At 39.9% G+C, this 25545-nt stretch overlaps 1 protein-coding gene and 1 long non-coding RNA gene across 2 annotated transcripts in view; one reads left to right on the forward strand and one right to left on the reverse strand.

Annotated features, from left to right (window-relative positions):
- LOC120323234 (serine/threonine-protein kinase BRSK2-like) overlaps positions 1–25545 on the reverse strand; it is a gene marked incomplete at its 3' end in the record, with an annotated part of 220329 nt that overhangs the window by 118980 nt on the left and 75804 nt on the right. The gene's annotated exons all lie outside the window — the stretch shown is intronic.
- On the forward strand, positions 16191–18557 carry LOC120323236. The gene is made up of 3 exons (XR_005563526.1): positions 16191–16338; positions 18204–18375; positions 18478–18557. It is a non-coding gene; the product is annotated as an uncharacterized LOC120323236 (long non-coding RNA).

Below are 25545 nucleotides of genomic sequence, written 5' to 3' on the forward strand. Positions count from 1 at the left end.
ATCTTTTTTTTCTCCACCATATTATCCTTAACAGAGATTGTGGGTTCACTACACAGCAAGTTCTAGTAACATAAATTTTTTAGTTATTTTCTCATGCCTATTTCCAGCAAACTACAGCCCAGTGAGTACTTGTGATCAAACAGATGAACATCTGACTCAAAACTGAGAGATGTCACACAAGAACCATCAGTGTCAAAAAGGACAGAAGAATTAAAAACATTTTTCTGCTACTGTCTCTCATGCACCTAAGAGTGAGTCTATTCTTCTTGAAATTCTCTGAAAAGCTCTTCCTTAGGTTTGGTTTATACAGGCCAGAAGTTTCACTTCAAGCAGACGCCTTCTAAATCTGAGCTTAAAATAATTTCCCAGTGTTTTAAAAATATGTGAAATACAAGTACTAGGGATGCCTTGCCTGTGTTTCATATTAGAAGTACTGGCTTCCAAAATTAAGCAAAATTTTAAGAGATATCCCAACTACCTAATTCCAGCACCTTTATACGTTTTTGGCAATCTACGCAACTTCTTTGCAGCCCTGACATGGGAGCAGGTTACAGGGTCGGTGCTGGACATCTGGCTGTACTTTGGAAGTAGTCCTTCTGGAGACTATAGGAGCCAGAATTTAAAACTGAATACTGTAGTGAAAGGGTCTTCCTTGTTCTTAGTAATGTAAAAGGGTGGCAGATACCACAAAGTAACTGCAAAATAATTCCTTTTTTATATGCCATGTGGATCTACTGATATTCCTGATTGAGAAAGCTCTCCTCACTAAAACAAGAGACAGAAGATGGTTTCTGCCTTCTCCCCACACAAATCAGAACAGGTAAAAAGCAGTTTAAGGATTTTAACTGTTCTCTGAAGTGTTATTCTGAATCGCATTTCAGCTCCATTCATGCCTACTTCAAAACTCTTGCTTATTTTTCTTCCATCTCCTCCTTCCTATTCCCAAAGCCCCTGGAAACATAAAATTAAGCATAATAAAATATCCATACCTATTAAACCAAAGCAAAAAAAAAAGTTCTTTTTGTCTGGGATTTTGATTTTGATGAACTGGAGCCTTCCAGGACCTTTACTTTGATGTTTTCAGAAACATCAAAAGATCAGGCTTGTTATGAACATCATTAGTGCAGGCTGAAGATGTTTAATACTCCAACACATACACAAAATGCAGCACAGAATCCCCCAATGGCCTTTGCCTTGTTTTTATTCCTTCTTTTTTAATTTTGTTTTTAAATCTGATTTGCATTTCTCATTCTAAGCCATTTGCCTCTCTCCCACCCTGCCCCATCATCTCATTAAGTCACCAGAAGAGCTTTCTAGTGCTGACCTATTCCCCCTTCCTGAAGGGAATTTTATAAACTCCGTTCTCCCCTACCATAATATATGGCAGTTCATAGATAGAATCACAGAATGGTTTGGATTGGAAGGGACTTTGAAGATCATATAATTCCAACCCCCCCACCTTTCACTAGACCAGGTTGCTCAGAGCCCCATCCAACCTGGCCTTGAACACTTCCAGGGATGGGGCATCCACAACTTCCCTGGGCAACTTATTCCAATGCCTCACCACCCTCACAGCACACAATTTTTTTTCTAATATCTAATCTAAATCTTACAATTTGAAGACATTACCCCTTCTCCTGTCACTACATGCTCTTGTAAAAAGTCTCTCTCCATCTCTCTTGTAGGCTCCCTTAAGATACTGGAAGGCTGCAGTTAGGTCACCCCAAGCTGAACAAACCCAATTCCCTCAAACTTTCCTCATAGGAGACTTGCTCCAACAGGCTGATGTCCTTCCTGTGCTGGGGACCCCAGAGCTGGATGCAGCACTCCAGGTGGGATCTCACAAGAGTGGAGTAGAGGGTTACTCACAGTGAGAAGGACTTTGCTCCCCCAGTCCCCCTACATCCACTTGAGAGGTATGGGAAGAGAGGTTGCCATTGAAGACTGAGACAAAAAAGTTCATGAGTACCTCAGCTTCCTCCTCATCTGCTGTTACCAGTTTTCAAGCATTGTTTACCAGTGGAGGTACACCTTCTTTGACCTTCATTTTCTGGTTAACATACCTGTAGAAGCCCTTCTGGTTATTCTTTGTGTCCCTTGCCAGGTTCAGTTCCAGCTTCGCCCTGGCCTTCCTCATCCCATGCCTACACAACTGAACTTCATTTTCTATGTTCTTCCCAGGTTAACTGTTCTTGTTTCCACTGCCTGTGCATTTGCTTCTTTCTCTTCAGTATGACCAGCAGTTCCCTACTCAGCCATGATGGTCTCTTGCCTTCCTTGACTGATTTCGAGATCGCTAGCTCCCATGCTCTATGGAAGACTCCCTTAAAAGATTTCCTAACTCTACCTGCTCTCTTGTCCCTGAGGGCAGTCCCCCTGGGAATTCTACTGACTAACTCCTTGAAGAGATGGAATTTTGCCTTCCTGCATCTCAGGGGACTAACTTTACTCCTTACCTGACCCACATCCCTCAGGACTGCCAACTCCACCAATGCTGATGTCCATGATTAGCTTGCTTACGATTGGTGACCATCAGATCCAGTATTGCATCCCCTCTGGTAGGGCTCGTCAAGTTTTCCTCCATGCATTCCAGGAGTCTCCTGATTTGCCTGCAGCTCACTGTGCCACTTTCCCAGCAGATGTCAAGGTGGTTGAAGTCCCGCAGCAGGACGGGAGCCTGTCAGAGCGATGCCTCCTGTGGCTGGAGCAAGAAGGCCCCACCAACAGACCAGCAGTAAACACCAACCACAAGGTCCCCTTTGTTGTCTCTGTCTCTAGTTCTTAATCATAAGTTTTCAACCTGCTCATGGCTGTTCTTCAGAGACAGCTCTTTACATTCAATCCACCTCTTGATGTAGAGGGCAACCCTGCTGCCTCTCCTTCTTCCCCAGTGGGGGAAAGGTGGTATACCTACAGTGGTATAAAGGCACCTCAGCTGGGCTGTTGGCATATTGGGCCCTCTGTTTCCCTTAGAAGGGAATTGCCTGTGACTACAACGCATCTTTTCTTTCTCTTGGAAGTGGTTGTAATACGAAGTGTTGACCTTTCTGGTTGTGGTGACACCTCTGGTGTAACTGGACCTTCATCCTCTTTATCCTTAGGCTGGCCTTCCATGTGCAAAGCCTCATACCTCACACTTCTGCAAGTGCTCACTGACATATATGGAAACATGACACTTCAGACCTTTTGCTGAAGTGAGTGTGAAAGAGATTTGGGGTTTATTTTGTTTTAAGTGTTCATTGTTCTTTGTTTTAATAAAGGTATTTAGTTTCCAGGAAAGATCTGAAGGGGAAACGAGGGGAAAATATGTAGCACTTGAAATTCTTCAGAGGAAGAGGCAGCAAATCTGTGATGCTTCATCTATTAATTCTGGAAAATTTGCTTTCAAACTACATTTTAATGGCAACCATTAATTTAGACCAAATAGAAAGGTAATGCATGAAAGAATATACTGATCTCACTTCACAGGTGTTTCTTTGATACGAAATGCACCATTGATAGATCAAGCCCTCAGCTGTCCAAACCAGACAGGCACTTAAAAAGACTATTTTACAAAATCTAGGGGTGTTCATGACACGACTGCACTTTTCCCAGAAACAGGGTGGTTATTTTACTGTTTTCAGCACATAAACTTCCCTATGAGAGTCAACAGGACTAAACAGTCCTCCTGTATAAAAATCTTAGAGCTAGGCTCCTCTCTCATTCACCACCAGGTATCTCTGCAGTCACTACACATGTTGTGGCAGAGTCTGAAAAGTTCTTTTGAAGCGCAGCCTCTTGCTTTGGCTCTTTCAGGGCTTCATATTTCTCCCCAGGTAAGCACCTGAGCACCAGCAACCTAACTGGTTTCTTTTTCTGAAATTACCACTTTTAGTTGAGCAGGCAGCACCTTATGCATAAAAGCCTGGAGAGAGGCCCAGTGATGCCAATAAAATTGTACGTAATTTAATTTAAAATGCTGGCATCAGACTGAGCTTGTAGTTTGATGATTACTTACTATTGTTCTCCCTATCAACTATGATAACTAAGCAATAATCTCTGAGGATTGGTCAAGCAGAGAGATTTATTCCAACACTATCAGGCTTATTTCATTGCAAAAAACATTATTATAAAAATATCACTGCATGACAGAACCTATCAGTAAGAAAAGCTGTACAGGCTAACACTGCTCTGCTGTCCTTGATTAAACAGTCTCATGTAATCTTCTGAAAGAACTAAGGCCTTCTGTACTCCTTTGCCATGAGCAACATATTACATCTGATTCTCTTCTACAGAGCTATCAACATGTTCTTGGTTATGCTGCTTAAAGGAGAAAACAGAACAGGTCATCACAGAAGTTAAAGAAGAGGATGATGAAGAACAGGCACACGGATTCAAGCCATAAGTTAAAACTTTTGTGGGCGGCAGTGTCTCGCTGTTTTGTCTAGATCTAGTGTTGCTACATTTACACAAACTACTGAGAGTATGACTGTAGCACAGTCCCCACAGCCACATGCTCATGACCCCACTGGCCCCAGCGGGTACGTTGAGGTTGGCACGGACGTATCAGCACCGCAAACACACTGTTCACTGTCTACATCAATACAACTGGGTGACAAAAGAAGAAATCCTAAAAATATCTGAAAACTAAATGTTTTCTTTTCCATTTTCTGTTATAGATCCTTGTTTTCAAATTTGCCATGAAAAACAATTCAATTGCATCTGGAAGGCGCTGACCTTACAGCCTGGAACATATCATAGATGATTTTGGTTGGAAGAGACCTTTAAAGGTCATCTACTCCAATTCCCTCTCGAAAATGCAGATATAAATATAGATATATTTCTTTCCCATAGAAGCACTATATACTTCAGTGTGAGTACCTGTTATTGCTACAGAGCAGAAAGGCACAGATGGGAGGTACTTTGCAGGTCCAAGAGGCACTACTCATTTGAAAGAAATGCATGCAGAGAAACTTAGAATCATAGAATCATAGAATCATAGAATCGATTGGGTTGGAAAAGACCTCCGAGATCATCGAGTCCAACCCTTGGTCCAAATCCAGTCCATTTACTAGATCATGGCACTCAGTGCCACGTCCAATCTGCGTTTAAAAATCTCCAGGGATGGTGAATCCACCACCTCTCTGGGCAGCCCATTCCAATGCCTGATTACTCTCTCTCTTGCACAGTAGTTACCCGCTGCACTACATGTCTGACCTTGCAAAGACCTACAGTAAATATTTTTCACTTGGAATTACCCGTCAGACAACAAAATTCAACCACAACGCTTTAAAAAGTACAAAAGGAAAGATGAATGAGATAGAATTTTTATTAAGTGATTAGAGGAAATTATTACTGCAGAATCCATCTCTGTCATATGCTTTTAATAGGAGAGCAGCCATGACTGGTAGCTTCCAGAAGCACTGTATTGTTACAGGTGTAGCTCTCTGGTATAAATAGATAACTTTATAATGTCTGCACTCTGCCCTTTAAGGACTGTGTTCTTCCTACTATTCGATACACTCAGTTTAATAGCACATTGTCCAGACTTACTGAAGAACTGGAAGACTGCCATTCTTCACACGCCACACAGATACTTTTGGCTGACAGAGCAAGCAGCAGCACTGCTCTGCTCCTAAAGAGGATGGACCAAACTCAGCACTTTTTTAGGCAGACCAACCGTATGCTATCTCTGTGGAGTCATGTGCCTGCATCCTGCAATCTGGAATAGAGCGTGGGTACACAACAGCTTCGAGAGCAATGCTGAGAGATACTTATCCATCCCAATACCAAACTGAATGTATTGGGAACGGCTAGACAATTGGTCGAGCTGTTTGTGATAGTGGCTGAGAACATACATATCCAAGCTACAATAAAATACACTTTATAACCTTCTGGTTTCTTACAGCAATGAGTCTCTGTCACTAGGCACAGAACACCAGACTTGAGACCTAAGCTTTATTCATGCTTGTGCCAGTGGCCTGCTGCATCATATTTGCAATTCACTTCACCTCCCTTCCCTAACTCAGTTCTCTGTCTGTAGAATGGAATAAACACTATTTGCTTTCCATACTGAATGCTTTGAGAGCTACCTCTAACAGCTGCTACATAAAAGCATTAATATTAAAGTCATTGTTCTGACTATATTTAGGAACTCTGTGTGTGAAGTGCTGAAGCACATTTCTAATGTCAGCAGGATATTAGAAGACCCCTTGTCTCACTGGAACAGCTTTAATGAACTACTGGAAGTAGCTCAGTACACGTTTCTACTGCCACAGTGCTTCATAGCTTGTCCATACATCAAACAGTCTTAAAATATTTACCTTCTTTTCTCTGAACCCTCTTGGCGTCAAAGATACAAAGGCTATTCATATGATTGGCAACGTGCCAGTATGGAAATCTGGGCAGCCTAACAACTTACTACAAGACATGTGAAGATAAGGCGGCAGAGAGACAATAGGAGGCAAATTAAATTCCCCAAACTTCATCTTTCTGAGAACTGGGAATTAAAGAATTAAGGTTTTGTTGTGCGACCCTTTCCAGATCAAAGATTACATGGAAACACAGAAGGGACGGGTTCCTATTTCGTTCTTCATTACTGGCTGTCATAGCTTGATGAAAAGATTAAGCAGTAAGAATAGCCAAGAATGTTACTATAATATTCTGAATTTTGGAGTATGCTAAAGCAATTATTTAAAATGGCAACAGCTAGTGAGGCCTGGTATAGGAAGAGAACACTTCTGTGACAATGTTCTATTTCCGTTATAGAGAGAAAATACTCTTTCCTGTTTCTATCTCCACCACCTAAACAAACATATGTATGAATACATCCCCAAGCAAAATAAATGGATGCTGTTATGTCAACAGCTCCTAACCAGAAGGGAGAAACAGGTACCAGTGGGGAGAGAGGGGACAGAAGACATAATTAGCAGCTTCCTCCTCTGAGTGCATCCATGGTGGAACTGTTTCCTTTCTAGACTCAGAAGTGGAACAACAAACCTTCCATTGGCATTCCAAGCCATGTGAAACCCCAAGAAGTCTTTGCAAAGCCTGGCAGTACTAACTAGCCATCGGCATCTGCTCTAGGAACACAGCGCACAGACATGAGAGGGGGAAACAGAAATAGGATCCTTTCTGTAGGAGCCTGCAGTGGAAAGAAAAAGGAGACAAGGCACATGTTTCTGGTGAGATGGGTGCAAAGACCAATTCAAAGGCAGTGTGCCCACAGGTTCCTTTCCTCTAAAACAAATATTGAAGGGATTCCTAAATCTAAACAAAATTCATCCTTTCAAGCTATTCAAACAGCACTAGCAGACAGGAAGCACAAAAATGGTGCCAAAATAAACATACAAATGAAGTGGAAATTACCTTGAGGAAAGCTAACTGAAAAACAGAGGTAAGAGATAAGTGGTAGAGGCAAAATCACCAACTTCAGAGAAATTACACCAGCTTAGACCAGCTGTGACACAGACCTAGGTGTGGAGAGACTGCATAATTAGACTGGAGAAAACTAACAGCATATTTTATGGGGTGGGGAAAACACAAAGTGACATAAGGGAATTTTCTAAATAATACCTTTTCCCCCAAGGTCTCTCTAGTTTAGTCACTCTTACCTCTGGGGTTTAAGCTTTCTACTCTTCCATTTGTGACAAGGAGAATGTATTATCTTTATAAAACTCTCCAAAAAAACTGCAGATAAAAATGAGAATGTAAGTGTAAAGAATTACTGTTGTTGCTATTATTGAGGATGCTGTAAGCTCCCCTGTTGAGTTGCTAGCAAAACTGATTCTGTTCTTGACTCCAGTTAAGACTCCGTGCTTTGGTTTTCAATTCTAGCTGGTTTTGCAGAAAATATGATGGGACCCACTATCTGCAAGCTAAGGTGACAAACAATTATACTACAATTCCTAGGAAAACAATTCCTTAACTAATAATAGAAAACAACTTTTTGAAGATATGACAAAGTTCACTCAAAGCTACGGACCTGCATCACCCATACAATCCTGTTTACCATGTCACAATGCAACACTGTCAAAATTAGTGGATTCACACAAGCTTTAACAGGATTAACATACTAGTTTATCAGCCACTATGCACACAATTCCCTAGACAACAAAGCATTTCCATCACTGGGATGAAGCACGGCAGTTATTTAACCTGCCACAACACAACACTGTCATTTAAAAACTGAGATCAAAGGCTCCTACATGCCGGAAACTCTGAGGGAGGGTGTCTGACAAGGTATAACAGTCTCTTTTTGGATATTCAAGTTAGTAACTCAACAGCAAAGTTGCAGGACCTTTCGATGCCCATGAACAGACAGAGCCTCGCCTCGACCTGTCATTTTTAAAGTACTGTGGCTCCTGTGTTGGATTGTCACACTGAATCTGCGTAAAGTGCTGCATTCTGAATCAGTGACCTCACTCCCAAAGCAGTTTTCTTTAATGACAGATATCCTAAGCCACTGCTGACCTCAATCAACCTCACAGAATACACAAATTTTAAAATCTGAGGCTGCCTGCTCTCTCAAAAAGCACCACAAAATTCTACACATTACATCACCAGAATCCAAAAGCCATCCTGCCATAGATGTCATCCAAGCACCACTGCCAACAAAGGGAGGACTCCCGTACAGTTCAAAGGACTTCAAAAGTAAGGAGTTCACACTAGCTGATAGTGAAAGTAGGATACCTTTTCTTATACATAATCAACACTGCCAAGAGCCCACTTGGTGCCCAGAACAGACTGTAAGTTTGATTTCAGCTCACCTCTATCCTAAACTTATACCTCTCCAGCCTCTCCACACTGGGCAGGGAGCTCTCCTTTGCTCATTCCTGAGTCCTTGCACCCAGTAGCTCTCTCCCTAAGCCCTAAGAAAAGGCATTCCCTTCTTCACGAGTTTGAATCTCTGCCAGAAGCATCAACTGGAAGAGTTCACAGAATCACATCTTGTATTCCTAGATCCAGCTCTTTGGAAGGACAGGGATGGAGTTGGTGGGGTGGTTTAAGCAGAGAAAAGATAAGAGTAAGGACAGAAAGAAGTGAGTAAAATAGAGATGACCGTGGTATCTGATGAAAGCCAAGGAAAAAATGCTGAAGGGGGAGGGAATTGTGAGACAATGAGATATCAATGAATCAGGGAGAGAAAGCATGCAAGAACTGAGCTGGTCAGCAAAGGAAGAACAGAGATAGCATTATTAACTCCAGCTTTCCTCACGTTTTATATCCAAGTATTGGAAAGGAATTCAAGGCTGCTTCCCGGGGGTTCATTACTAACCCTACCTGTGTAAGTAATATACATGTACTAATGAGGTTTTTGTTATTTAAATTATTTCCTTTAGAGCAAAACCAAGAATAGTATTTATTAGGTTACAGTGACTACCACTTACTGATCCAGTAACTTGCATAAATATTCTTTAAAAAAAAAAAAAATTCCATTTCATATACACCACAGTAAACTGCTTCCTAATCCAGCAAGGTATGGTACAAATCAATCAGTTTTGTCAGCTGAAAACTGGCAGAACTGCAAACTCTTAGTGCTTAGGACAGCAGGGAAAACACCAAGATTCAACTGACACATTGTTCCAGTGTTGTGCAGAAAACCAAGTACCAGCATAGGTAGATTTCAGTAGCTGCTGGGGGTTAAGATTCCAGATGATTGGGGCTGCTCACATGGCATTACTGCTAGATTATCCAAGAGATAGCAGAGAAATTCAAAGTGGGTATTTTGGCTATGAAAGCCTTGTTACTAATTTTCAGGTAGCAACAACTACTGATGTCAAACTAAACCTTAGGGTTGGCACTGGGAATCTGGAAAGGAAGAACTATAAAGCTGAAGTAATTTTTTGCCTTTGCATGATGCAAAATATTAAGTGGAGAACTGACATCAGCAGATTTTAATAACAAATTCGGGTCAGCTACAGCAATTAAAATTTATGCTCAAAAGTTTACAATTAAGGTTTGGAAATGGGTACTGTATAGTGTGGATTGTTACCAAACTCAGAGAACTCAGGTTCTCAGAAGAAAGATTAAGACAGGTGTCAAAAGATATTTTTTACTTTTGATCATTAATTTTCAATAATTACACTGTTTTCTAGCTTATACTCACACCTACTATTAAGGTTCAGTACAGCAGGATAAAAAAACTGGAATTATTCTTTCAATTCGGAAGGTACAAAGACATAATTTGTATATCACGTTTTGAATACTGGAGCACTGCCTGGTACCTAGTTTATACTGACAACTAAACCTAGGAATAGGTTATGATACCAGGATGCAAACAGATGAAAATTTCCCCAAAACCTGTATGTTGTTGTTGTTAAGTTTTTCCAATGAGCTGAGGACTAGTGTAAAATACTTTACACTTTTTAACCCCAGTTTTTAGGCATCAGAATTTTTTTCCTACAAATTGAAGACTAGGGTTAGAGTTGTGGAGGAGGACTGTAGTGGTCAGAGTGTGTAAAGTGTTGCTTTACTTTGCAAACATCAGAAAACAGACATCCACTAGCATCACTGAATTTTCATATGATACTAGATTCCAGGATACTATAAGGATGTTCTACCCTATAAAATTAATTCAACATTAAAGTGTAAGACAGTTAATGATGTAAGTCCAGTGATGACATGCCTGGATTCGATAAAAAGTAACTCACATAACTGAATTCGGTTCTGGGTTTTCAAACTTGTGGGTCTTTGTCCAAGCTTTATTTGGCCATTACATTAAGTGATTTAAATATATTTTATTTTTATCACAATATTGTATGGAATTATCTAAACTTTTTTTTTTTTCTGCTGAAGAGATGCTTGGAATAGGGCAAACAACAAAGGTCCCATTCAGATACTGCTATGAAACCACAGAAAGGTGACAAGCAGGAGTGAAATGGGGCTGCCAGAAAGGGCTGAATCAAAGACAAGATTATGTGACTCTAATCACTGCTTCTTTAAGTGTTGAGAAGTTCTGCAAAAAACTAAAGGAGTGCTCTAAGATATTTCAAATGGCTTTGGACCCTAATGGATAATGAGGGAGATGACAGCATGGAATTTTTCTAATTCCTTTATACACCAAACTATTTACAAATATTTTGGGGGAGTAAAAAATTCTGAAAAATAAGCAAACCTAAACTCTATGCAACTTACAAAGAGAAGAGAAAAAGAATGAAAAATGCTCTGTGAGTGAATGAGGTCGTACTCTTTGAAACACCAATTAAAGTCTTCAAAAGCTAAAACAATGGTGTTACGCTAAATTCTAACCCTTCTTTTGAAGAGGAAGAAGGCTGAGGGGTAAAACAGTTTAAATTATTAATCTGACCCCATGCTACTCTGCTTCATTGGAACAATGAGATGAATTACAGTGAGGGCAATGTTAATTTAAATTACTCTCAGCAAGGTGTGGAGCACTTACTCATTTCCTATGGGTTTACATGTGTTCATGCATTCCTCTCATACTCCCCCTGCACATATGTATCACTCTAATTCAAAAATATTTCATGTGTCCAAAGCGAAAAGTTAATTACCAAAAGTGCAGATTCACCTAAGACAAAATAGTCTTTTCATTTGAACAGCTTTGTTACAGAAAGGCTGGCACTCATAAGCCCCCAAGGCAAACTCCTCCACGACAGGAGACAAAGAACGGCTATGAAGGATGGCTTAGTAAATGAGACACGGGGTGTAGGATTCAGGACACCTGAGTTCAAGCCCTCTTCAGTTAATGATTCTCTGTGTGACTTTGAACAAGTTGCTTAATTTATTACACCTTTTAGCTTCTTCTTTGTGTAATGTAGATAACCGCTTCCCATCACACAGGGTAGTGAGTGTAAAATCTAATGATTCAATGATTCAGAGTCAATCAGACACCATGGACACTACTAATTATTGTCACTTTTGTTATGGCAAAGACTACTGAAATTGCCAAATGACTTTTCCAGAAACAATGCACTGGGTATGCAGTGTCTGCACACCCAACAACTGCTACGAGCATGTTTTGCATTCCTCGCAGCTTCTTCTTCTGCAAATATCTCTCCAAATTCCAGAAAGTGTCTTTTGGGAAAGGCAAGATGCAAGCTGGAATTCTTCAGATTTGTTTTGATGAAGATGAAATGAGGATCAAGTCCAAATCTATTACCATCCTGAAATATTTTGAAAGATCACATATATACCAATAAAGGATCAAACAGTAAATAATGGCAGCCATTGCTAGATGTGGTATGCTACATGTCAGACTACAAACTAAGACTAAATGAGAGTGCATTTCCTCCTCTAGTTGCTATTTCAGGTAGAGTCTACTCTGAGCAATGAAAATAAATTATATGAAGCACAGATTGGGTCTCATGGGATCTTTATTCCTCTTGTGATTCTGCTGTTATGGATCTAGGTGACTTTAGCAAGTCACCAATCTTTTGCACCTGTATTTTCCTCAGATCATCATCCCACCAAAAGCAAAACAATATTTAAAGTACTTTGTCTTACAGACAGGAATAAACAAAGAAAAACTATTTGAACCCCATGATAAACCCTGACATTCAGCTTTTTCTACATCTATAATACAATCTGACTGTAACACAGATGAGCACTTCCCTTCAGCTTGGTTCCACTTGAGCTGACTTCACTCTCAAGGAAATTAGCTTTGCTGGCCCTTTTTCTTAAAAAAACAGTAAACAGTTGCAGTAAAAGAAAAAGTAGTGTGACTTGAAGGAAGAAAGAGCTGATAAAGCAGTACTGATGTGCAGCATATATTCCCTTGGAATTATGCACATTAGAAACGATAATTTCTAAAAGAAATACTAACTTTTCAACCAAACCAGTCAATTATAAATGCAGAAGGCTGCCTATACAAACACCTCCATTCGTGCATCACTGCTTGGGCAGAGCAATGACAGGGATCTTGCACACACAGTCTCCATCATGTCTTAGAAATATGTTATTACATATGGCTTAGATCAGGCCCCACAGTAGTTCCTCAAAACATCTCTGGTCTCCCAAGATGGGAAGGTCCAGGAAGTTATTATTACTTCAGCTCAACATATTTTAATACATTTTCTTTTGCCCTTCTTTTGTCTTTTAACTGCCAGCACATAACACAAAGACCAAAACCAGCAATAAGAAAGTGCTTTCCTTAGGACAGTAAGGAAAGAGATTAAATTTTTAATCTCCTTTTTTGTGCAGCAGAATGGGTGTTAAGGTATGATTCACATTCTGTATATAAAACATAATGTTCTCACCATTCCTCATCCAAAACAATGGAGATTAGAAATTCGCAACTTTTTTTGTTTATTTTCATCTGTACTTCTTTGTTCTATCACTACGTCTCCCTTCATCTCAGCCTAAAAGAAAAGTCTAAAACTGTGGCCATTAGTTATAGAAAACCATTATTATTTATCACTTTCCAAGTCTGGATACACACAAAAAAGTAACTGACTTCAAAATACAAAATGTGGAAGCAAAGTATTTGCTTTAATTTATCTTTTAGCATTTATTTAAAGGAAACAAATTTCCAAAACACTCATAGTAAGTTTTTGCAACCTGTTCTTTCCCTCCTCCATTATTACTTGTATTTTTACAAACCCTGAATATTTGCCAGTGCAAAAACAAGAGGTTTCAACCTGTCATTTCATGGACTGAAAGGCATCTTTCAAACCATCATGGACCATTCTCCCAGTCCTGATAACAGGGGTCTGTGATCCAATACATTTGGGACTGCATCAAATCTAATAAAAGATCAAAAGAAAAAATTCACACTGAACTATAAAATACTGTCAGAAAAATATCAAAGTGTTTTGCTATTTAGTAGCCATTTATTCCCCAAAACGTGCAAACACGTTCCAAATTGTCCCTGAACTAACTATCACTCCTCTGCTTGTGTGGCAGCTGGGAACAGGGCAGTCCAGAACAGCAGCTACTGAGTCAGCCATGGTAGCTCCAGACAACTCTGGAGGTATGAATTCCTGCTCCCCACAGTTCATTGTGCTCTGTCTTCAGAGGAAGGAGTCTCAACTGAAGAGTTCAGACGCGCACATACGCCAGCCTCGTGCACTACTCCTTTAAAGCCACGCTGCTTTGCAATCCAGTGAAAACAGGCTGCTCTCTACAGCTTAAGAGCAACAGAATTCTTCTCCTCTATCTCCTTGCCAATCACTACTTCCTCCCTAATCACTGCCTTGGGGCAGGATCTGCTGTAAAGAACATCTTTTCTGAGTTTCCACCAAAACCGACTCCCTTTTAAGAACAGACGGTAAATACCTGGATAGTACTTCAAGCAAAGGGACCTGAAATCTAAGGCTTGCATAGAGTAGCAGCATTCTGTACAACAGACATCACTATTCAGATTACAGACTTGGATTCTGATAAAATATAAAGCTGGAATCTTAACTGGGTTTTGTTCATTTGAGTTTCTCTCAAGCATGGCAGCCTAATGTTAGCATGGGAAATTCAAACTATCTTTAAAAATGTCTCTTGTGGTATTTATCCTAGTTCTTCCTTTCTCCAAAAACTCTGGATAGAGCTAATGGGAATTTAACAACCATTGCTTAACATTACTTTGTAAAGTAGTTTCTGATAAAGATTAGAAACGTCTGCTTGAGAAATATTATGGAAGTGTCACGTGGAATTGTACCAAGCAACAGCAAACCTTCCTGCACCTACAAGTGTGAAATTCATTCACTACAACAGGATTTAGGGCAAAATACTGGAAAACAGGCTGACCTCAAACAAGAATGCATTTTTAAAAAAGATATCTCCAATTCTTTTTTCTTTTTCTTCTTCCCATTATGTATTCAAGCCTCCCTCATCTGCCTTGCAACAATATTTTTGAGTAGGTGCCCTCAAGCAAATAAATTGAGGCTCTAAGGCTCAATTTTCACTTGTGTAAAGCAATAACGGATTTGGACCAACTTCTGAATGAGAATTTCTGTTTTGAAAGAAAAGCTGGCTACAGTCAACTAGATTTCCTGCTTGACTGAGATGAGCATCCTAGAAAGCATTGACAGAGAGCACCCTTAAATAACGCATTTCAGTATGTACCTGGATCTCTCACTGCAGCTCCACATGGGAAATGGAGAACAGGGACAAAGCAGAAGTCACATATGTAGAAAAGGTCTGTCATTTCCAACTGTTTAAGGTATGACAGTGAAACTAAAGATGGACCACGCCCCTGAATGCTGTTCAACTACGCAAAATACAAATCAAAGTGCAGTGTGGTTCTAGTGACACACAAAAATTTCCATTTACTTGAAATCATTTCACGCAACGTTATGCAGTTGAACCATCTTTCCCACTCCACTGTGGGAAAAAACCACAAAAAACGCAAAACACTCTGTCTCTTTTGGGCAAAAATTTTCTTAAACAGATAACAGTCACATTAAATCTACCAGTTTAAAAAGGAGCATTTTACCAAACGAGCCATGAAATTCATTTTACTTTTCTGCCACTAGTATGTCAGAAAGTCTATGTCACCTTTAATAAACTTCTCCAAATGAGCATGCTGATAACTGAACAACATGACATTTCTAACAGTGAGAAGGCAGAAAACCAGAAACAATTACTTTAAGAAATGAAGGGAGAAAGCAGGCTGGAAGTATCTTGCTGCAAGTAAAATCTCATTAAGTTAGGATTTTGCACTCTTCTGGGGGAAAAAGATGGCTCCTAAGCCTAAGAGTGGCCATGTTTCAAATATTAAGGAAACGTTCCTGTCTGACCACCCAGAAGCCACTCTGGCAGTCACAATCCCACCACCCCAGACTTTCACTGCTGGGACTGAAGCCCCTTCTTATCAGGCAGCTACAGCAACTCAGTGGGTGCCCCACTTGACTCCCTGCACACCCCACATTCACACAATCAGACACGTTTTCCCTACCCCACTTAGGCGTGAATTTCCCATAGCAGAGTCCCAGACGTCTGGACCCTTAAAGCACTTTAATCATGGTGCAATAACAGAAACAGCTCGAGCTGGTGCCTCCAGGGAGAGACTCTGAACAAAAGAATCCCTGGGCTTTTATGCCCTCACAGTCTGTTCCCCCACCATAGTCTGGGGTCTTCCTGCCGAGTCATCAGCTCCTGTTGTCCCTGAGTGCCCACTCACCTGGCCAGTGCCACAGGTCCAGTGCCCTTTGTGATGCAAAGGGTCAGCGCCAGCTCACAGCTCCTTTCCTGGGGCTCCCTCCATTTCCCCCCACCCAGGGCACAGCCTGCAGTTCACACTGCACTGCACACCCAGCTACTGGCACTGGGTGTATTCCTAAACAGTGGCTTCCTGTTCTGCTCTTCATGAGACCACCCTGATAACACAGAACAGGACTGAAGTGTGAACTGGCATATCACCACCTGAAAGGCCCGAAAAATTAGCATAAAGCAGTGAAAATTATAAAGGTACTCATTTAAGATACTGCAGCAACATCCTCACTCAACCGATCTGATTGCCAGTTTGCAAGAAAAAATGAATTCATACTGAAAAAAAACTGGAACGAAAGGAATCTGACATTTTCATGGAACAGAAAATTCCAGGTTGAGTTCTTCTCATCTTTCTGGTCACAGATATTCTGTGTTCCTTCATATTCTCTTTTATATCAGCAAAAATAGAAAAGCAAACCTGAAGAAGAAAAGAAAAAGTGACAAGTCTGACACAGAGCATAAGAAAAAATATCAAAAGTAAAACAGAAACATAAACAAAAACAAAATAAAACTTTAGGAACAAATGGAACTAACCTAAAGTAGGTATTTTCAGATGGATGATTTTTTCATTGGTATTTCCTATTTTTCAATCAACTCTAATCCTTGGTTGGAGAATTCAATGGAGCTATGTCAATTTGTATTTGCTAAGGATTTGGCACATCACATTAAGTATTTCCCAGTGTGATCATCTCTCTAAGTTAAGTAATTAAAACATTTCATGCAAGTAGGGAGAGAATCTATATTTCAGATTCTTGACTGATCCCAGCACTGCCAAAAAGGCTCCAATTTTCTCTAAATGAGATGAATTGGAACATTTATTTGTACACTGAAAGTTTTAATGCCATATCCACGGTGCCTTGATGGGCAGGGTGCCTTGATGTACTTTTGTACACTACATATACCCCCTCAAAATACAATGGGAAGTACTGACATAATTCATAACTCTGTCTACTTTTATAAAGCCATGTAAAGCCATCTAATTAAGCAGCCTTCTTCCTATTGTCTAAGACACCGCAGATTACAGAACCAAGATTCCAGACTAAATCTATACAACATAACCAAATATAACACTTTCCTCTACAGAGCTCATTTTCACCTGCCTGATATTTAAGAGCAAATTCCACTATGGGAAAGGAACTGCAACATCACGAAAGGCAGTATGGCTGGTACCTCGATTTCCACCAGTCAGCTGCTCTGCAGCAGACTGAAGTGATTAAACTAAAGCATTCAGAGTTGAATCTCTCTGGAAAAATGAAGGGGGGGCTCCAAGCAAATGTAAATTTTAAATTTTGATTCTATTTCTTCTTGCTTTGACTCTGTCATGAGTGCCATTAAAGCTATATGAAGAAAGTTTTATTTCAGACCACTGAATATACACATGCATTTTCACCTAGAACAGAAATTTTGTCTGTCAAACTTTTTGAACAAATTATAAAAGCAAAATCCATTACAGTTTGTGTGGAACAGACTGTGCCAAGTCTTGCCTTGCTAAAAGAAGAGAGCCCTCACATTGGCTATGAAAAAAGGGTGGAGAATTATTTAAAAGGAATATTAGTAGAACAATAATAGCATTTCATCCTAAGCCACAGGAATCAACAGAATGCTCTTCTTTGACCAGTGCAGCCCTAGATCCAGCTCTTTATGAGATGGATCTTTGATGAACATTATATATCTAATCTTTGTTACTAGAATCCAATCTTTTTCTGTCCTCTTACCTGTCAGAAACATAGGCTTGTACAAAACAATAATTTAAGCACTCCAAACCAAGGAATTATTACAATAAGATGGAGAAAGCTCCTCCTAAAGGTGACTGAAAGGATGAAGAACAAAATGGTAAGGAAAGTGAAGAAAATCATCATAAAAAATGACAGGTATGAAAGAAAAATTAAAGCGTCTGTAATTTTTCTAAGGAAAGAAAAAAATCTGTGTCTGACAGCAAGTTAACAAGTATTTCTATTTCAGTTCATGCTGCTGGCAATTTATTTTCTCAGTGTGTCCCCTTGTCTTTTAATAACTTGATGTCTCAAAAGGTTTTCTTTTTATACCCCACGTGTCAAACTCAGGCAAACTGTCTGACCACAGGAAGCTTGTAAAACAACGTCAGGACGTTCAAAGCACGACAAAAGGTGGAGAAAACAACTTTAAGAAACTCAGTCAAGAATTACAAATTATAGGAAGAGTAAACACGAAAAAAATGCATTCCTCATCCCAATATGGGGGAAAAAAGGCCATCAGGTGATTCAAAACAGTATCTCCAAACTGTAGACCCCTGACCTCTTGCTATTTGAGGTCAGAAGGAACCATTCTAATTACCTCATCCAATCTCCTGCATAACAGGCCTGCAAACTGTTGCCGAGACTACACGCTACGTAATTTAGAAGATATCTAGTTTTCATTTACAAGAAGGAAACTCCTCCTTATCAATTTCTGATAATGTAACCGTAAAAAGAAATACAAATAAAAACTGCATGTTATTTTTGGTTCATGATTGTCTGACTCTATTCTGAAGCCTTTGACAAGTTCTCCAGTAAGATGGAACAAAAATCACTAACACACCTGTCCTAGCCACAGCAACAGGTTTATTATAAAAATGTGGCAAAATGAAAACTTCCACACATACTCCTCTAGATATTGGTGATTAATACTAAATGAGACCTCAGCACTCACCTAACCACACAGCTAGTAACAACAGCCATCATTCCCAGGCTTATGACAGTAAAATCTATGCACTGCGCTTTGAAAAAACTGTTTTGAATATTTGTCATCAAGGGAGAAAGGAGGAAAACCCAAGACTGATCAAAGATACTGCACACTGTTTGGTCAGCTCCAGTTCACCCAAAGCAAACTGTTTACAGAGATACCTGGTTCCGGTTCCTCAGGGATTTTTACTGTGCAGACCTGATGAATGTAATAAGCACCTAAATGCCTACACAATTTACCAAAGTTAGTGTTCATTTATCATACTACTGCTATAGAAATAGACAGTAGTTGAGTTTTAAATCTACAAAAGGCTCTTTTTATATGCATTTGTGATCAAGCTCATTTCCATATGGAAATAAATGTTCTGAGCACAGAAAAATAAGACACTGAGTTAGGGTCCCTCTGAAAATCTGGCTGTGGCATGCAATTATACCTCTCATACATCAAATACGTCATGCTGTTCAACCACTCACTGGTAAAGTAAGTGTAGACACTAAGAGCTAACCCCAAGGCAGAACAGCAGGACAGAATTTGCCTTTATGCACTCCACATAACCCCAGTAGTTTTATAATCTTCCAGTTTTATATAAGGCTGCAAGATCTTTCATAGATACAGGCAACTAATCCAATGAAAAGAACAGGCACATCAGAAGATAGCTGTAAGAGGACACTGGCATCACTGCATATTCTTCTACACTGGAAAGAAAATTAGGAGAGAGACAGAGAGAGATATGAAGATGGAACCATGTGAACCACAACTAGGAGGCAAAAAAAAGGAAACAGCTGTATTCAGAGAGAAACCAGAAACTAGCATTCAGTGCTCTGTGTCAGAAAAGCACTGTGTTGTGTGGTGAAAAAAGGAGGAAGAGGAAAAGGTTGGATTCACATGTTTATTCCCATCTTTGGCACTGATACACTTTTCTCTCTACTTTTGATCCCACTTCCCTGTGTTACAGCATACCCACCAATAACGGATATAAGGCCTGAATTTCAGAAGCACTTAGTACCATAACTCAAAATTCAGGCAACAGGTGCTACAGGTATTCAAATGCTCTGGGGCAAAACAAGCAAATAAAAAAAAAAAATACAGGTCTTTAATGCTCACCTAACCTCTCTGAGATGTTGTGAGGATTAATTAACTAATGCCTGTAAAACGTTTAGAGAGTCTCAGATAAAATACTGTAGACGTCAGAAAAATAATTTAAATCAAATGTCACGTAATCATTGAATGTGTTCTGGGGAAAAGAACAAAGAAACAGTAGGTTGGCTAAAAGTACAGAGGAAAAATGGACAATCAAAAAAAGACTTAGCTTGTTTAAAAACTTAAGACATTCTCCCCAGCTTTTGAAGTCAAAGTTCAGTGAAAATTAGAGGAATAAAGCTTGTGTAGGAAACAGAACCTTATTTGCCATCATGGCACACAAACAAGACAAAAGCAGGACCAAAAGAGATGACAGCAGCACCAGCTGCCCACCACTCTCACCCCCGCCCCCTCCCACACCACCCGCACGCACACACACACATAGATTGCCATCTTTCACCCGATTAATCCTCTCCCAGGACAGATTAACGCTTATCTGCTCAATATCCATCTGCTTTGTGATTTCAGGAGATTGTAACCAATCCCAAGGCCTTATCAGCGCCTCTCCCCCATAGGCAGATGGGAAAAGATGGAAATCATCGTGTTCTATTAGTGATGGCAGTGACAACAGGCTAACACAGCTGCCTCTTTCCCTTGTTTCCTCATTCAAAGCTCCACAGCACAGAAAGACTGCAGTATGGCAACACAGGCAAAGCCACCTTCTCCCTCTGCTTGCTATTCACCTGAATTAATGAGTTTAGAGGGGACAGCAACTGCTAAATGCTCCTTCTAAAATAAGTTTAATACAGGAGCGTTGTTGTCTTTGCCCCAGCTAAAAGATCAGACTGGATTAGGGAGACAGGAAGCAGAAAGGAAAGCCTTGAACTATTAAGATTTAGGCATTTCAGACATCTGCGGACGTGCAGCACAGAAACCAGTAAATAGAACTGCTACAACAGAATGCTATTCTCTCATCATCCACTCCTGTTATGGGATACAACACAGACCCATCCTCTGGATATCCCTACCTGCAGGTTGCTTTCTCCCACTCTTCAGGGGTGCAACCACCCTTTAATTCAAAACAATTACAGGCAAAGTGGGAAAACAGGATGACATCAAGTTGCACAGAGTTTATTTGCAAAAGAAACATGTCTTCAACTGTACACCTAAATGGACCTACGGCCTTTACATTCACACAAATGAAAGAAATTGATTTCTGCCTGTCCATGTTCCTCATCCTTTTGTGTTCAGCCACTTGAAAGAGTATAGTAATGATTTTATTTGCAGAAATCTAAAGGGGGGAAGTGAAGGGAAATAAATGTTTTTTAAAGGAACACAATCCCATAAAAAAATCTCACTGCTGTTTAAAAATACCTTACCCAGTATTTCTTGAAGTAATACCCCAGCCTCCTATAACCAAAAGATATAAGACAAATGTGAGGGTGAAAGAAAATATTGCCATTTTTTCCTGAGTTAGTTTCCCTTTACTGTTAGAGGGTCCTATAAGTTCTCCTGGTAGTGTGTATTCTTCCCATTTCTCTTTATTCATGGGAGCCACACAAGTACCTTAAACTGGAGTTCCAATAAGATGTTTAGTTAGGCAAGATAAAACCTAGAATGAATAAGGTGATTTAAGAACCTAAGCAAAAAATTCCACAACCTGATTAGATTTTGAATACTGAACCCTTGCACCAAATTGCTCACAATCCACAGACAAAGCAATGATTCTTAACATGCAAACACAACAAGAAAATTCATACTGAATACTGTTTGGCTGCCCACTGGCAACTCATTAACAGAAATATCTATAATCCCAGAGCACAGACACGGCAATATTTAAACCTACATAAATATATTCTTAGTGAGTGAACAAAGATCTCACATCCAGTAGGATGTGTAAGCCTGAAGTCATACCTGGCACCTCTTCCTGGAAACAGGACAAATTTTCTAATTGGAAGGAGAAGCAGTGAAGCAAACCACTTAAGAGATAAAACATATATTTATACAGGAACTATCTGAGCAAATCCCAAAGCACTTTCCAAAAGGTGAGTATCAAAATGTAGTGTCTTTTATAGCAAAATGTGATAGCTCTTTACTAAAATGGGGCAATAGCACAAAACTGCTTAAGACAGAGAGAAAAAAAGTGATTTCCCAACCTGGAATTCTGCCCAGAAAACTAGGTCTAAAATCTTTTCTTTCATTAAATGAGTCAGTGGGCTCTTTAATAACTCCAGTTGGGTGAGCAAAAACTCAGTGGTAAATGTGCTATTTGAAAAAACAAAACAACAAAATGAAACAAAAGGAACACGACAGACACTACATAAAGCAGATAGGCACTGTCTGCAGAAGCAAAAGAGAGCATAAGAATCTGTTAGGTTGTTTCTAAAAATGTCTTCAATATACACAGAAAAGCGCGTTTCCCAAAAGGTCACCTGCATTCTGCACCCAACCAGGAAAGCCCACAAAATACAGGAAACATTATGTTTTTAATAATGTAGAAAGTCACCACATAGCAGGTCAATGATCCATTAACTCTCCTGTGACAGTCCTTTGTTCCAGTACCTTATGAACTGAGGGAACAGTTGGCTGAAACAGTAAAAGAGAGTACGATACTGATCTTACACTGTTCTAATAAATATGGACTCCTCTCTGCAATTGCTAGGGTAATAGAGTGTCTTACAGCCTTTAGTGTAATTATGCTCATAACAAACATGAAATAGTATTTACTTGCTCTTTCATAGATGAGGAATGAGGTATTTTAGCCAGCTGAATCGCACTGCTTTCCATGGATGACAGATTATTTGAATTTCTTTGAAGGTCTCGGATTTTGTGAATAAGAGGAAAAAGTGGGAGGGGGGAAATCACAAAATGGATCTGCTGGAGACCAAGGAGCACACATCCCATCCACTGGCACAGATCTTACCTACTTCCTACCATCCAGTGCAGCCTGAGAACTAAGTACATACTGTATTTCCCTCTCCATAACCATAGATCCAAGAAGCAAAAGCATGACCACTAAGGAAATGAAAAGTCAGTTCAAACACCTTTCTGGAATCCTGTGTTGTGTGTAATCTTTTTCAGAAGCACAAGTAATGAAAGAAAGAATCCTATGAACTCTGGTCTCGGGGTAGCTTTACCTCACATGATATGTACAAAGGAAGGAAGAGGGAGGTATAAATTATTCCACTTGGACATTGTCTATGTGACTAGAAGAACTTAACTCTAATGGTAATTCTGTGAAATAATCTAGATCCCTTGTATGAATAAAGAAGCTGTGTGCTGGGCTTATCTGGACTTAAAAAAAACACTTCGGTCTTGCTCTCCTATGAGTGCTGACCAGCCTCTCTTCCAAGATGAAAAGGTGCAGCTCCTTCAAACATCAGGCTGAAAAATAAAGTACAGCTCTAATGGGAGCTATGAGACTTCGTATTCCTGTCTGTCACGGAGAGGGAAAACACAGTCTCACGGTGGGGCACTGCTGCTCTCAGGAGCACAGGTATACATTATGAATGACTGATTTAAGGAGTCACAGCAGAGGACATCCTCTACAACATAATCACTAGGTAACCTTCCTCACTACCAATTAACATTTCCCCCGTTCCCCACTTCAAAGCTTGTAAAACAACCATAAATATTGAGTAAACAAACTAATATTTTTTAAAAAACAGCCTGGAAAAGGCTTTGATTTGATAGAATGCTGCAAGAGAAATTATTAAGCTTTAACTCTTGCCAAGTATTTTTAAATGATTCTTAAAAAATAATTACAGAGTTGAAACATAAAAGCTACTCATTTAGAGGTCAGTTTTCCAGGCTATGATGCTCAGTGCTAGCCAGCATATCTCATTGCTTCAAGGAAATGTCCCAGACCTTCCCTACTCCAAAATATAGTTTCTGGTGTAGCTTTGGCAATGCTCATTTCAGACACCTGCAGGTCATGATCAAGTTATGTCATGTTATGATCAGTTTATGTCAGGTTGACATGTAAATATCCTGACTGCTTTTGCTTACTTGTTCGTTGGTAAACAAGTTTACTGAAATTTTTTTCAACCCTATGGTCAAGCGTTTGTAATGGAGAATTATCAGTATGTCAGCTCTATACAGGCAAAGTGGAACACCTTTAACATCATCTGCCCAAGTTAGGGTTTGTGTTTCTTTTAGTTAGCGTGAAGTTTTCAGAAAAATGGTTGATAGATTTTTTTTACCCTACTTTCCAGGAAACAGTTCCACAGTTCTGTCAACGGTCTCACTAAGAGCCACATTACATGATCTAACATGATCCCTTTCTAACATTGCCTTGCCTTTCTGTTTGATTCACATGGGAAGACCTGCCACATACAGACTCAGATGCTCCAATCTGGTATGAGGAAGCGGACAGTGTTTTGGAATATACCATGTCTAGAAAATAATGCTGTGGTGAAAGCTATTTCACAACGCTTGGTGAGTTCTTTCCACTTGCTTCTCACACTGCATGTTCTCCTTGCCCTGCTAATTGATTGCACTTAGGCAATGCTCATGGTTGGCACACTGAAGCTCCTGATTACAACTTTTAGCATTTGCACGATTCATCCGACAAGAACTTCAAACCTCCTCAGGCACTTCAGACTCATTGGAGAACCTTGTAAAGTCAGTGGTCAGTGCTTGTAAGGCAGCAGAGGCTTGAGTTATGATCATAATTGCCTTCTATTTTTTTCCTCTAGCTGTATCTTTAGTCGCCCAGATTGATTATTGTTCCTCAATTATATCTTATTCAAGCCATGCAAGAACTACTGCCTGTCTATCTGTCACATACCTGATGTCTGGCAATAGCTAATGCATGGCTTCATGTCAAACCTCTGCTTATTCTGCATCTTTTATCTCCTCTCCTTACTTCTGTTCTTTCATTACATCTTGTATAGCACAGCTTGTTAACAGTATAGCTCGTTATCACACACTTGGTTCTTCACCCTTTTCTGTTCTCCTAATAAGCATCTCAAAACATAACCAGCCTAGCAAAGACTTCTGACTTCAGTAACTGCAAACACCGAGGTTGCTTAAATATGTCTGTCACCCCAGCTCATATCTTTAGTCTGTCATCTCACATTCAACCTGCCACCTCTTTACACAGCTAATAACACTACATACAAGCAACAGCACTGTTCTTACTCTCATTTACAATTCACAAACATGTAAGATGTACAGTCTGGTGCATTACAGGATTTGTCAAGTCTTTCTGGTCACAAGAGTGTCCTGACTACGGATTCTAGAAACTGGGCACCTGTCAAAACTCTACAGCCATCAGATTAAGACTTTCTCTTGTTTTTCAAGAAGCAAGGAAGATTTTTCAGATTACAAGCTTTATATAATTATATTGTAAGTCTTTTTCCTCTATTAGATACTATACTGAGCATTATTTGGTGGTTTTGTCTACTGGGATCCCTACTCTTGCTGATTTCACACTGGTATTTGGCAGAGAAATTGAGCTATAGGCATTGGTCCATATCTCCTACTCTCTCTGAGAACGGTTTGTGCTTTTCCATCTGCTCATCTGACTGGATGGATATCTAGGAATAGTAATGGTTCTGACTCCTTTGCCCACATCCTACATATTCTAAGGTTTCACCGGGGAGAAATGATGCAATTTTTCAC

The sequence above is a fragment of the Pipra filicauda genome, unplaced genomic scaffold (genome assembly GCF_003945595.2).
Source record: "Pipra filicauda isolate LSUMZ 115617 unplaced genomic scaffold, ASM394559v2 scaffold217_size2002032_pilon, whole genome shotgun sequence".
Taxonomy (NCBI): Eukaryota; Metazoa; Chordata; class Aves; order Passeriformes; family Pipridae; genus Pipra; species Pipra filicauda.